The sequence below is a fragment of the Mirounga leonina genome, unplaced genomic scaffold (assembly GCF_011800145.1).
Source record: "Mirounga leonina isolate KUSES-001 unplaced genomic scaffold, KU_Mleo_1.0 Mir_101046, whole genome shotgun sequence".
In the NCBI taxonomy this organism is placed as follows: Eukaryota; Metazoa; Chordata; class Mammalia; order Carnivora; family Phocidae; genus Mirounga; species Mirounga leonina.
In genome coordinates, this window is record NW_023270055.1 from 397,824 (window position 1) to 413,208 (window position 15,385).

The 15,385-nt window shown below is 38.9% G+C and overlaps 1 protein-coding gene across 1 annotated transcript in view; it reads left to right on the forward strand.

The window, feature by feature from the left end:
- Positions 1-324: 324 nt before the first annotated feature.
- Positions 325-15,385, forward strand: part of LOC118008845 (probable ubiquitin carboxyl-terminal hydrolase FAF-X) — a 150,793-nt gene continuing 135,732 nt past the window's right edge. Inside the window, exon 1 of the mRNA XM_035002701.1 lies at positions 325-711. The gene's annotated coding sequence lies outside the window, so the exon portion shown is untranslated. The remainder of the gene's footprint in view (positions 712-15,385) is intronic.

Genomic DNA, 15,385 nt, shown 5'->3' on the forward strand with positions numbered 1-15,385 from the left:
TCTAGACATCTCAATCAGGATTCATTTCCTGATTTGCGCACGCACGCACGCACGGTCTCCTTCCCACTTCCGGTGGAGGGAGCGGGGGGGGAAACGGTGGAGGCGGGGCCGAGGAAGAAACTGAACAGCTGAGGGACACGAGGTTCGGCCAGAGTAGGGAGAGGGTCGAGGGGCGGGACTTGGAAAGGGTGGGAGGGGTCATCGAGGCTCTAGGTGGCGCTGGGGTTGGTGGGAGTTTGCGCCTGTGCAGTTGCCTGGCCCAACGGTTTGTGGTGGTTTGTTGTTGTTGTTTTTTTTTTTTTTTTGGTTCAGCGGATCCGCCATATTGAAGAGGACCGGCCTAGGCGACTGCTTGAGCCCCAAACTCCCCGCACCCCGCCCTTTAGGGGCTCTGTTGAGCCCGGCCCCTTTCAGCCTCAAACAGCTACTGGGCTTTACCGAGCTTGTCCCCGCTGCCGCCTCTCCCACACGGGAGGCGGCCGCCCCAGCGCCTGGTGTTAGTGTCGGCTTCGGGAATTAAGATTGAGTCACAGTGAAGAGACTAGGCCCAGAACGGCAATCAAGGCAAGGTGAAGCCACCGCTGCAGGAGGAGTAAAGAGGTGACTCAGGAGAATCGCACTACCTGGACCCTATTTAAGCTCAGCGAGAAACCCTACCCCAGGAAAAAAGAGAGGTGAGAGGACCACCGCGTGCGGAGGAGGGCGGACTTGGTGAGTGCCTTTTTTTCTCACGGCCGACGTCCCAAGCCTGGCTGTCGCAGGGGTTTTTTTTGTTTCTTTGTACTGTTTGGGTTTGTTTTTTTCGGGGGGTGGGTTGGGGTTTGGTTTTGTTTTGTTTTTTGGCCAGACTTATCAGTATTGCCACTGCGTCCCGCCTTCACATACTGTGGTTTTGGGGTAAAAGTCACCGGTGTCTAGCAGTGAGTAGCGGCCCGCTCCTTCCTGGACCCACAGCAGAATCTGAGAGAGGGCAGGAGGACTAGGGGTTTATGAGTATTTCTTCCCTTTTCTACCCGGATGCGAGGTTTACTAGCCTCTTCATTTTCCGCACCAGGGTGGGCTGGGCAGTTGCGCAGGGCGGTAATGGGTGCCGAGCCGGCGCTCTAGGAACATGTCCATATTTTGGCTGTAAGGGAAAATGGCTGACGGCTCTGTCCCTCCCCTGTCCGGTAGACTACTGTTTGTACTCAGGATCTAAGCGCTCCAGGTTTCTGCACAGCCCTCAGGATCCTACGCGGGTCTCTTCGTTGCACTTGACACCAAACGCTGTCACTGATGTTGCAATGATTTCGAGTTAGCCAGGGCACAAATTCTTGGCTGTCTGACGTTTGTCCACATCTCGGAGTAACCAGAAAGTGTGGAACAAACAGTTTTTGTCTTCTACTTCCCCAAAGTGCCGATAGCTAAGGGACAGTTAAAGGTGTTTTAATGAAGAAATTGATGCCACATTAGCGTTTACTTATTTTTCACTGTTCTATAGAAACACCGTTTTTTAGTTTGTTAGTAAAATCTCATTGTAATGTGAAGCATTAAATTTCACATACGTATTTTTTCATTATAAAACACTGATTTGTGGTTATGGACCACATAGGAATTGTGTGGAAACTACAGTTTAGGACAGTTACAAATAAGAGCATTCATTTATGTTATTTTGTGAATTTCCTTTGTTACGCTACTCCAGTTTTCCATTAGGCAGTTTCTCTCACAGGTATTCACACGTGAATAATTTCTTAAGGTAGTTCCTGAACTTAAGTTAGCAGGTTGTAGACGTGGCTTAAATATTCATGTTGTATTTTTTAAGGAGGATACTTTGTAGTATTTTCTTACCAGGAAACACTACATCTTTCAAATCCACATAAGATTATATACTTATGCTTTTAAAAAAGAATTTGAAATGCTTTGATTAGGAAACATAAAATAGAGATTTTCTTGGAATTTACCACTATAAATTACATCATAAATAAGAAAGAACTACTTAATTGTAGGCTAGGGTGGGCCTCAAACCTATTTTTGGACTAACTTAAAACATGTTAAATTCTTGCATTTTCCTTGCTCTGCTAATTTAACCAACTATCATTTTTGCCTACACAAAACTAAAAAGTTGAAAGACATGTTTACAAAGGGATTAGCATTAGTTTTCTCAATTCGAAAACTCCTTGTGGTTTTAACATTGAAAATTTTATTAATCCACTGAGAAGAAGGAAAGCCTGAAGTACTTGTAATTAGTGTTTCACTTAAAAATGTCTTATTTCACTGATTTAAAGATATTTTTCCTACCTTTTCCTATACAGTTTTTATATAAATGCTTAACATTTTGTTTTAGTGTTTATTTTCTTTTATTGGTTTGCTCTCATAATACTTGATCTAACTTAGAGGTGATTTCTGTAGCCATTAAACAGCAATACATTACATTTGAGAATTCTAAACAAGTAAATTTTTACCTTAAACTATATTAACTAAATAGAAATAGTCAAGTAGTATTTACTGTGGGTCTTTTTTCCCTGGGATTTTGAAATGCATTTTAGGTATATACACAAGAAACGTTTGGTGGATATTTCCAGATTTTTTCTTTGATGAGGTTATTTGTAATGAAGCTTATGGTTACTGATACTGATGTTTGTCAAAAAATTTATTTAGTTGTTACTTAGCTGGACAAATGCTCATTTTCTTAGTTTTCCAATATTTTTGCATTTGTTTCAGCATTTTAATGTGCAAACCATCCTTTGTTTAAGCTGGATTAAAGACAGTTATTTCAATAAGGAATTTTTCTTGTTTTGATATGTGTCCATTAAAGGATATGTACTTACAGAGTGGAAAGACGGTTTACCTTATGGTTATCACGTAGGTTTTTTTACAGCTTTTTTGAGGTATAATTTTTATATACCATAAAACTTACTCCTCTTTATGTGTACAGTTAACATTTTTTATTCCATTTAGAATTAATGAAACAGTATCCAATTCAATTTTTTAATATTTCCATCATTTCAGTTCCTCCTGATCATTTGCATTCATTTTACTCCTTTCTGCTCTAGTCCCAGCCAATTTCAGTCTTTCTATCACTATAGATCAGGTCATGATCCCAGAGTCCTGGGATCGAGCCCCACAAAAAAAAAAAAAAAAAGAAAAAAACAGTTGATGTACTTAAAAGGGCTATAGATTTGCCTGTCTTGGCTGTTTCAGATAAATGAGATCATACAATATGTAGTTTTTGTATCTGACTTCTTTCACCTAGGTATTGTTTTTGAGATTCATTTATACTGTATGTGGATCTATTTAATATGGAGCTAGAGCTGCTAGGAACATTAATTTGTAAATCTTGGTATGTGAACAGTATGTTTTTGTGTTAGGTAGATGCCTATAAACAAAACTGTTGGATTGTATTGTAAATTTATGTATAGCTTAAGAATATGCCAAATCATTTCCCAAGTAGTATTACCGTTTTACATTCCTCCCAGCAGTTTATGAGTTTTCTAGTTGTCTGCATTCTGACTTTTGGTTATACCCATTCTAGTGGGTGTGCAATGTACCTTATTGTAGTTTTAATTTGCATTTGCCTATGACTAGGCTGTTGGCTGTTTGTAAATCTTTGGAGAAATGTCTTTTCAGACTGACCATTTTTTAAATTACTATCTACTTGTTCCCTGTTAAGGTTATATCTCTTACCTGACATATGATTTGTAATATTTTCTCTTAGTCTCTATTATCTCTTCATTTTCACAATGGCGTCTTTGAAGTACAGAAAATTTTTAATTTTGATGAAATTGTTTATTAATTTTTAAAATTTTAGTCGCTTCTACTTCTAGTTTTCCTGAGAAATCCTTGCATAACTGTAGGTCACAAAGATTCACTTATATTTTCCTCTAAGCATTTTATATTTAAAGTACTTAAATTTTGGTGTGCAGTTCATTTTGGGTTAACTTTTATGTACTGTGAGAATTAGAGATCTAAATTCATCTTTTGCACGTGGATATCCAATTGTATCACTATAGTTTGTCGAGAAGACTTCTTTCCCAGTGAAAAGTCTTGGTTCCGTTGTTGAAAAACATTTGATGGGGGCACCTGGGTGGCTCAGTCGTTAAGCGTCTGCCTTCAGCTCAGGTCATGATCCCAGAGTCCTGGGATCGAGCCCCACAAAAAAAAAAAAAGAAAGAAAAAAACAGTTGATGTATTTAAAAGGGCTTATAAGGGCTCATTTCTGGGCTATCAATTCTGTGCTGTTGAGCTATGTTTATGCTTCTCTTAGCAATTGGAAGGGTTCATTTTTATTCCAAAGGAGAGTAACCCTTGAATTTTCTTTAATTGTGGTAAAATGCCCGTAAATTAATCATCTTAACCTTTTTTAAGTATGTAGTTCAGTGTTACTAAGTATAATTACATTTTTGTGCAACCATCATGATACTAACATTTTCATGTTAACCTTCATCGCATTTTTACTTTTAACTATTTTTCTTTACTGCAGTCCTTGAGAAATAGATTTTTGTGTTTTTCTTTCCTTCAGTGCTTGAAAAATAGGTTTTTTTTTTTTTTTTTTTTAAAGATTTTATTTATTCGTTTTTTGAGAAAAATAGAGCACAGGCAGGGGGAGAGGGAGAGGGAGAAGCAGACTCCCTACTGAGCTGGGAGCCCTACGTGTGGCTTGATCCCAGGACCTGGAGATCATGACCTGAGCCGAAGGCAGATGCTTAACCTTCTGAGCCATCCAGGTGCCCCAAGAAACAGGTTTTTAGCTTTCCTTTTTTCTCTGAAGAGTTGTTACCTCATTATTATTTGGACAGAGTCTGACATTAATACTTGGGAAAGGGTTAATGCAGAGTTTTTTTTCTCAGGCCTGATAGCACATTACAGTCACTTGGGGAACTTTTGGAATACTACTGGTACTGAGGGTTCCTTGTGCTTTCACTCCACCTATTTAATTTGTCTAGTACGAAGTCTAGATAAGTGATCTTTAAAATCTTTGTGGATAAGAATTACTGTTATTATTGCTAAGCATGCAGTTACAAATCTTTCAGGATAAATACAAACGTGACCTTTTTTTTAAGATTTTATATTTAGGTAGTGTCTACGCTCAACATAGGCCTCAAACTTAAAACCCTGAAATCAAGAGTCGTGTGCTCTCTACCTAAGCTGAGCCAGCTATGCACCCCAGAACACAACTTTTTAATTGGTAATTGTATTAAAGCCAAAGTTGTCATTTGAGTTTTAATTATGTTTACACTGTATTAGCATTCTGTGTATATCATGTTATGTAGATACTCTTATTTCTACAGATGTGAAAATTGAGGTGTAAGAGGCGCAACTAGTAGTAAGTACAGCTACTTTACCAATATGGTATAATAAATCACTGATTATTTGCTTTCACCCCATATTTTTAAACATTGAAACGACTAGCTTTACATATCAGAAGAGGCTTAGGTTTGATTAAAACTTTTCGTTTGTAATTTTGTTTTTAAAGATTATTTAAATATTCTATATGAGAAATGATTAGCCACAAATGTTAAGTGCATTGAATAACTTCTTTCATTCTCCTTTTTTGTTTCTTTTGGTGGCTTTATTCTTTAAAAATGTTTGAATGACATAATACTACTAAAAGATGCAAAACTGAGGTATTTATATTCCTATTATTTACTTAAATTATCCATAAAAGACTATTTGGTTTCATGTGAAATTATATTATCTCAGCTTAAGAGTTTGAAGTTTCATTTAGTGTTTTAGATTGGTTTTCCACAAAAGCTTTTCTTTTCTTTTTTTTTTTTTAAGATTTTATTTATTTGATAGAGCTTGAGAGAGCACAAGTAAGGGGAGTGGGAGAGGGAGAAGCAGACTCCCCTCTGAACAGGGAGCCTGATGTGGGGCTTGATCCCAGGACCCTGAGATCCTGACCTGAGCTTAAGGCAGCGAATTAACTGAGCCACCGAGGTGCCCTTCCACAAAAGCTTTTCAAAATTAAGTTAGCATTTGTGGAATTGTGTATGAGAGAGAGGGAGTTTACAGTGTTTATGGAATTATTGAAATAGAAATAAAAGACATTGTCTCGTTGTTTCTAACTTTTTTTCCTTAGTTCAATATGGTAAATTAAATTCTCTTCACAAAGAGAAAAAGTTCGTAGTATAGAATCTATTGAGGGGTTCTTAATGTGGCAGAACACTGTTCATAGATCTCTTCGGGAAATAATAGGGAAAATAGAACTGCTATAATAAACCTTAATATTATAAGTAAAGAAAAAGACTCCACGAAACTTAATAGTGCTTGCTCTGTTTTGTGGCTTTGAATTTATATCACAGACTTCCTATTTTTATTTTCCTTTTGAAATAAAGTGATCATTATAAAATCCTTTCAATGAGCAAGATATGAAAAGCAATTTGATGGAAAATCTTAACGCAGATATTTCTAAATATGGGTGTGCTAGTTTTGTGCTGCGTGTGCTAGTCCTCTGCTTTATTAAACATACATACGCAGTATATGCATGTATGTACACGTACATGCATAGATATTTATTTGGTAGCAAGCACTTATTTTTATTATGCCCTCAAAGTCACTGTATAATTGTGGTTTTCTTCTCAGAATTACTTGTGGGGTTTACTGAAAAATAATTAGCTGGGCCTCACTTCTAGAGTAGATTCTGGAAGATTTTGTTTCTTGGAAGAGACCTAAATATTAAAAAAAGAAAACTTCTCAGGTGAGCCTGATGTGTCATTATATTAGTAGTGTAGTTTAGGAATAGGGGAGACCTGAGACCATTTAGGAATTTTGTTACTTTGCCATTAGGCAGCATTTATCTTCTTTTGAGTGTTTAGTGTCAAAAAATCTCACACCCAAACTCACAGATATAGTGAATAGGATTTTAATGCAGTAGATGAGGAACTGGGATTAAACTTAACAAGCATGATTTGATTATATTTGTTTTTCATCACTTAGGGTTTTTGCTCTAATTATCCTTTCTGTTCTTGTGGCATGTTTCCTTTTTCACTCTTGCAACAAATATTTGTTGGGTATTTGCCATGTACCAGTTAGTATCCTAAGTACTTAACATATATTAATGTACAAAATAAAAATACTGGTTTTCTCCAGAACCTTATTTTTTACAAAGTCAGTTGGAGTAGGACCAACTAATTTTCCTAGCTCTGATTTTCTGTCATTCTTTTATCCTGCCTCAGTAAAGGTGTTATGGTATTAAATTAGTGGAATTTCCCCAATTCTTTTCACCTTAAAATAGTTTTTTAAAAAAGATTTCATTCTGGGGCGCCTGGGTGGCTCAGTTGGTTAAGCTGCTGCCTTCAACTCGGGTCATGATCCTGGAGTCCTGGGATCACGCCCCGCGTCTGGCTCCCTCTGACCCTCTCCCACTCATGCTCTCTCTCTTTCTTTCTCTCTCAAATAAATAAATAAAATCTTAAAAAAAAAAAAATTCATTCTGAACATTAGTATTCCCCTGTGCAATATATTTGTGAAGTACAGTAGAACAGGATTCTTTTTATATATTGGCTTTAGGAATAATTTAGGAGTTTAATAAAGCATTGAAATTGTGGTTAGGAGACACATCCTGGCACAGTTCCTCTTCCGCTGTCTTCCTGTGTCTGTGCTCAGTCATTTGTCTTCATGGATATGTGTGTTCTGATTTTGTTTTAATTTGTTTTGTTCTGGTGCTTTTTCGTTAATGTCTTCCTTCACATTCTTTTAGGTTAGTGGCATCCATGGGGTCAGAATTAAATTCTAAATCACTTGTACTCCTAGCACTGGGAAGTGTCTGGCATTTAGGTAGTAATTATTTGTTGAATGTCATCAGTTCATCATACTCTACATTTCTCCTTTCTGTTTTTATGGTTTTACTAATAGTCTTCATTACCTGGAGTAGTTTAACTTCACCTGTTAATCATTTTAAGATGAAAAAATAGTCTGAGAGGTGAAGTTCAACTAAAGTAGTACAGTCATGAATTGTCTTTTTCATGAAGTTGCTGTCATACCGTCATATCTAACAAGTTAACTTTTCTGAAATCTGTTGCTTTTTTATTCCTCTTAAAAACTTCTCTGTTGAGTTACTTCATATTTATTAATTCTCTCCCTGCTAGGCTTGACAGAGTCAGAGACAAAAGAGAGGTCCTGCATGATATTGACTTAATTTCCAAACTGTAGAACTGCTTGGTAGGATCTAGAACTGCTTGTGCATTACTTAATGGTACTTCAGTTTATCCTTTTTAAATATATTGGAAACCCAAGTTTAAAGAAATCATTTTACTTGGGATGATTTTGAGCTGGTAATTTGAAGATTGCATTTCATTTTCTATCAGCATGTAAAGGAATGAGAAGATAATTTAAAAAGAAAAAAAGGGATCAGGGGATGTCTGTCTTTTCCATATCATATGCCCATTTCGTTCCTGCTGATAATGTTTCTGCTGGTGGTCACTAAGGCTGCTAACATTATTTACCACCTTCCTCTTTTTCTGGTCATTTTCCTTAGGTAGCTATTTCTGTGAACTTCTAAATTGTCTAGTTTTTATTTGACCATCAGAAATTACTATATGATATTAGAGCCATGTTCTACTTAAACAGAATATTTGTCTCTCAGATATTTGAGTTATTTTATTTTATTAAAGATTTTATTTATTTGAGAGAGAGAACATGAGTGGAGGAGACACAAAGGGAGCCTACTTGGGGCTCGATCCCAGGACCCTGGGATCATGAACTGAGCTGAAGGCAGTCACTTAACCAACTGAGCCATCCAGACACCCCATTGAGTTTTTTAATAGTGCTTTAAGAACCTAGACAAGTGATCCTTAAAATTTGAACATTAAGAAAAATCACCTGGGGGGCTAGTTAAAAACACAGATGGTTGGTCTCCTCAGACTATAGATGATCTAAACCTAGAATGGGACCCTTGAGAATTTGCATGTCAGGTTAAGTTCTCAGGTGATACTAAAGCTGCTGGTCTTAATAGAGACTTGGAAAATCATTGGCCTACACTGTTTCCAGTGCACCCCACATTTCTTTCAGATTAAATACTAAATTTCTCTAATTTTTTTCTTTTTTCTTTTTTTTTTTTAAAGATTTTATTTATTTGACAGCGAGAGAGACAGCGAGAGAGGGAACACAAGCAGCGGGAGTGGGAGAGGGAGAAGCAGACTTCCCGCAGAGCAGGGAGCCCAATGCGGGGCTCTATCCCAGGACCCTGGGATCATGACCCGAGCTGAAGGCAGACGCTTAATGACTGAGCCACCCAGGCGCCCCTTCTCATTTTTTTCTTTTTGTGTTTATTTATACTTTCACATATACTAGGTACTGTAGCAGGCAGTGGGAAAACAGTATGAATAAAAAGATTTGAATGAGTCCATTGATTTACAAGTTCACACAAATTAACTTCCATAAACCTTTCAAAGCTTAGAGTCTATGAGATACATTGCACCATTTTCAAAGCAGGACATCATGAGATGTGGAACATTCATGTTTAAGGGAGGCAAAAATGAAAAGGGGCATAGTCAAACTAAATAACAATAATTAATTTGGTGTCAAGGGATAATTGGACATTAAGTTATGGTTTATCACTTGATGGAGAACTTTTCATGTTATGTACCTTTATGCGTATGTGTGTTTGTGAGTACTTGTGTGCATGTGTTGTTTTGTGTGAGTGGGTGTGTAGTTTTGTATGTGAAAGTTACGCATATTTACCTGGGGCAGAAAAGTTTGGAGACCATAGAGAAAGCAGAACACTTAACACAGACATTTTATCTCCCATGATACTACTATGTGGAAGCAATCATATGAAGGGTTTTTTCCCACTTTGGGGTGTTCATTTTTAAAAATAAGGTGTAATTTCAGACCATGCTACATACTGTGATTTAGTTCATCTTTCCCTTGGTGTCCTTTTTAGATTGTCAACAATTTTTGTTATTAATATGCTGTGATGAACATTTTGAGCTGATAAGTATTTGAATATTTTGTTGAATCAAAGTTTTCTTTAGTTTCAGTACATTTCAGTTCAATAATAAAGGTTTTTAATGTTTGTCTTTAGTAATTGTTCTGCTAGAACTCAGCTATGTGCCATTCATGCTACTTGGGAGACATTGTTTTCATAGTCCTTATTTCTATGTCAGATACTTTCACCTGTCCCCCAGTACTGCTCATTAACTTAATTTTCATTTAACTTTCTAACATTTTTTCATGCCTTAAAAATCACACATAGAACCAAAAACAGCCCTCATATCCTCCGTTTATTTTAACCTTCTGGGTACTAGGCTTACAGCTTTGCAATTTTAGTTTCTTTGGGGGATATTTTCATTTTCTTTTTTGATGTCAGTTACTTTTCATCTTCAGTGACTGAGGTTACAGGATGGTTTACATATAACTATCAGGTGGCCTCAGTCTCTTTTTAGTAAGTCTTTTTATTTTATTTCTTTTTTTATTTTATTTTATCTTATTTCTTTTTTTTCTTAAGATTGTATTCATTTATTTGACAGAGACACAGCGAGAGAGGGAACACAAGCAGGAGGAGTCTGGGAGAGGGAGAAGCAGGCTCCCCACCGAGCAGGGAGCCGGATGTAAGGCTCCATCCCAGGACCGTGGGATCGTGACCTGAGCCAAAGGCAGACACTTAACAACTGAGCCACCCAGGCGCCCCATTATTTCTTTAAAGATTTATTTAGAGAGCGGGAGAGATCGGGGGAGGGGCAGAGAGAATCCTCAAGCAGACTCCCAGCTGAGCATGGAGCCCGTCTCAGGGCTCAGATCCCAGGACCCTGAGATCATGACCTGAGCCAAAAATCAACAGTCAGACGCTTCACCAGCTGAGCCACTCAAGTGCCCCTAAATAAGTCTTTAAAAGCTGTCTTCCTTGTGACTTTTCTAAGGAGACCGTTTTTATTTGCAGGTTAGGTACTCTTTTTTTATCTGCCTTTTACGGAGAGATGAGATGTGTTTATTATATTACTTACTCCATTTATGTGAACTATTTAAGCAAATAGCAAGCAGTACATGATGACTCTAAATTCCATGTAATTCAGTATCAAAGTTTATATTAGTAGTTCTCAATTTCAGCTTATTATGCTCTCATGAGACATTCAGCAATGTCTAGAGACATTTTTAGCTGTAATGACTTAGGGGCAAGTTGGCATGTACCGGCTGGCATCTAGTAGTTAGAGAACAGGGATGCTGTGAACATCTTACAGTCGCAGAACCATACCAGTTAGTGTCTTCTCTTCCTACCCACCCACCTCCCTAAAGTTATATGGTCCAAAATGTCTATCATGCTAAAGTTGAGATAACATGGTCTGCAGTTTTCATACGACCATACTTCTCTTATTAGACTTGTGCCCCATAGCTTGTGTACTGATAAGTTAGGGAAAGAAGGACTGAGTTTTAGAGGAGAAGCCTAAAGTAGTAGTGTCCACAGATTTATTGTTTGCCTGATATGAGAAGGGTATTTATATTTTTTTCTTCTTTTTTTTTTTAAGATTTTTAAATTTATTTATTTGAGAGAGAGAATGAGATAGAGAGAGAGAGCATGGGAGGGGAGAGGGTCAGAGGGAGAAGCAGACTCCTGCTGAGCAGGGAGCCCGATGTGGGACTCGATCCTGGGACTCCAGGATCATGACCTGACCTGAAGGCAGTCGTTTGACCAACTGAGCCACCCAGGTGCCCCAGGGGTATTTATTTTCTGAGCCACATAAATATCAGCTGTCTGAAATTGAATTGCTGTTACTGGAGAATTATTTTAGTAATAGTGAAGCCTGAGTGGGAGAATTAGTTGTGAAAAGAGAATCATGGGAGGCTTCTTTGGTTTCCTTTCAGCCACACAGGGCCACAAGACACATATTCTTCATTTGTATCTCCTTTTCTCTTCCTACTCTTCCCAAGTACTGTTTAAATCACCATTCATCTCCAAAACTTTATTCATCTTACAAAAATGAAACTGTGTCCATCAGATTGTATCCATCACCATTGCCCTACGACTCTTGTACTTTCTGTCTCTGTAGATTTGATTTCATATGAATGGAATCATAAAAGTATTTGTCCTTTTGTGAGTGGCATATTTTATTTGACTTGAGGCTCATCCATTTTGTAACGTGTCAGAATTATGTTTTTTCAAGCGGGAGAGCGAGGTTCTTGTCTCGGAGTCAAAGAATGAATCTCGCAGACAAAGGAGAGTGAGTAAAGCCATAGAGTTTTGTTAAGCAAGTATACAGAAAAAGGTGTCAGGAGTGAGAGGGGTCCCAACAGGATTGCCACTGAGGGCTTCTAGGGTTGGTTTTTCATTGAAGGCTAACCAGGAAATTTAAATCCTTTTAACATCTCTACTGATAGACCATTTTGTAAGGGCTAGTGATAAACCCTTTAATGGCTTATTACTTCCTTTTTAGGGTCTGTTAATTCTTTGTTGGTCACAAGTGACTATTATAACAAGACCCTACCTATGACACTTAGGACAGGATGGTCTGGTTTGTTCCCTTAACTCTGATTTCCTTACACCTCAGAATTTTGGGGATTTCTGTGAGCCTGATCCCATAGCCCCCTACCTAGCTCTGCCTTTCCCTTACTCATTCCTCCCCCTAGAATTCCCCCTGCCTTTAGGGAATGGGACGATAACTGCTCTGGCTGCTTCCTGCTGAAATGGAGTGGTGGGCTGTGTGGCAGTTAGAGTCTGTCCAGGGGGTAATGATGGACAGCAGATGGTACATGCATCGGCATGTGCAAAAGGATAAACATAAGGCAAGTATTAGGCCCAAAATTATGATCACATCCCTTAAATAAGATTCCGAATTACCAATTCTGTCAAATAAACCAATGGATATTTTGATCTTGTCTAATTGATCATGAATGTCCCCTGTTAATTGGGACACCTTGTGGGAGTTACCTGTAATGTTAAGACAGCACGTGTGAGGAAACTTCTCACACCCCAAATGGTGTAGCAATAGTAGACAGTCAGTAGTGGTGCAGTTCTCGAGAAGTCCCTTGACTTTACTTAATTCTTGGCTGAATGTATCTAGTGTCTAGGAAGTATCAGAGTCCTGCTCAGCAAGCATACTGTTTTGCTTATTTTATGTTGCAGTCCTGCTGTAAATTGTGGAAGTCCCATAGTGAGCTTTGAGGCTCATTTAACCAGGAGGGCTATTGTATGCTTGGCTAATAAAGTCTTTGTTTGTGATTGTACCTCCCAAAACAAAGGGAGTTTGGGCAGCTGCTTGTGAATATTCCTTAAAGTCCCCATCCTGAGGGACACTAACCACAGTTGGCTCCAGTTATAACCATTAACCCAGGAAACAAGGCAGGGAGAAGCCCCCACATCTATTAGGAACAGAGAGAAAGAGAGAGTCAGAGTCCCCTTTGCTAGGAATGACGTGTGTTTCCTCCAGCAACCTGGGTTTGGTCGGAGGAGGCCTACTTAGATAATTATCATCCAGTATGTCAGAAGGGGGTTTACTAGCCAGGCACATTTGGACAAACACATTCTGCCCTGTTTCCTGCAGAAAAGAAGTAACTGACAGATCCCACTGAGGCCGTGCAGTGTTACAGGAGCTCAGTCCTTTCCTAAGTTTTACAATCCAAATTGTTTCCAGTGGGTTAAAAGGCAACTGAGAGAGTCATTGCCTTTTCGGTTCTTGGGAACCGAAGCCTACTGAGGCCATGCTCCCAGAAAAGTAAAGAAGGTCCATTACCACCAAATCACCCCCAACTCCTGGGTGGCTTCCCACGCAGGATATGTCAGAGGTTCCAGTGTGTCAAAAGCGACCAGAGGCATCCCTCAAAGAAGAAATCGCTATTGATCATAATCCTGCCTTCCCATAAAGGCATTCCTATCATTAAAAAGCCCCGTAGGAGGGATGCCAACGTCCCTCCCCTACCCCATTGCATCCTAGGCTGCCAATGGATGCCTGGTGAATGGACTGAAATATCCTTGCCACGCTGTCATATGCCCTGAAGTTTGCATTATTGCCCTGCCATTTTTAACCCATGGAAAATACTAGAAAAGTTTTACAAGGGGGAAATTACCCAATTTTTACTTTAAGTAGTTAGTAGAGGACATTGACAGAATAGCGTAAAGGTATAGAAATCCATCATGATCTAAGCGACATTCCAACACATGTAGTCTTTACAGCCAACTTCCCTAGGAAATGGCCCACGGTTGGATTTTAATTCAGTTGGGTACTGGTTTCAGCCAGCTCCCAGTGGAGGTCCAGCAACCAGAAGCGGCTAGACTAGGGACATGAAGGGGATCACATTAAGTCAATCAGAAGGAAACCTCACAGGGGAGTCTTAAGATTGGCAGCCATCCTGGTGACTTAGGTAGCTGTCCCGTGCCCAAGACCGACAACTTTGTATAAGGGCAGGAATAGAAAGGGATCAAGTTTCTGGGTCTTACTACCATTCTGGCCAGGGTAGTAACTTCCATCCAAAAGACAGGCTTTCTCTTTCCAGTACAGTAGCCATGAGTTAGAGGATTACAGCCTGAGCAATCAACATGAAAGTGTTCCGATAAGACTGTACTCCTTGAAGGGCCCCTGAAATGAGAGTAAAGGAGGAGAACAGAAAGTACTCGCTAAGTTTGCACCGAGGCTTAGAGTCCAGATGAGACTCTGGACTCAAAGCCCACGTTGGGTGCCATATGCTGTAGGAAGAACATTAGGGTTCAAAGCCGATGGCCAAGAAAGAATTCTTGAGACATCTTTGGTGCAAAAGGTGATTTTATTGAAGCACGGAGACTGGACCGGTGGTCAGAAAGAGTTGCACCGGGGTCATGAGGAGTGGCCCATTATATACTTCCAAGTTAGGAGGGGGTTAGGGATAGCATAAGTCTCTAAGGAATTTTGAAAGCAAGGTTTCCAAGACCTGGAGGGAGCTAGGTATTGTTGGGAACAGGTCATTTATTACCATCTAATAAAACCTTAATCATGAGACCCTTCATTTGCTTGGGGGATGATTGCCAACACGTGTCTTGGGGGGTTTAGAGATAAAGGAAGTTTCCAAAGGAATTTTTATACATTAAAGTAGACTTACAGGATCCTGGGGGTCCGGCTAAGGTTGCCTCTGGCCCTTAGCGAAGTGTCAGCATCGAGGCAGTTGAGTCCCTAGAGGAATGTCACTGTTGTTTTAAGGACTTGTCTAGGTAGTAAGGAAATTTAATAGTTTTTCTTCTGCCTTTGTTTCCCACATGAGTCTCAATTGATGCCGAAAGCATTTGACAACATTCTTTAAGCATTTTGAATATATCATCACATTTCCTTCTGCTGTATAAAGTTTCTGAGAAATTTCTGATAATCTTACATTAGGTTCCCTTGTTTGTGATGAGTTATTTTTCTGTTTCCCCTTTTGAGATTTTCTTTTCATCTGACAGTGTGATTATAATGTGCCTTTGTGTGGATCTGTTAGATTTTATATGTACTGTAATTCTTTGTTGATA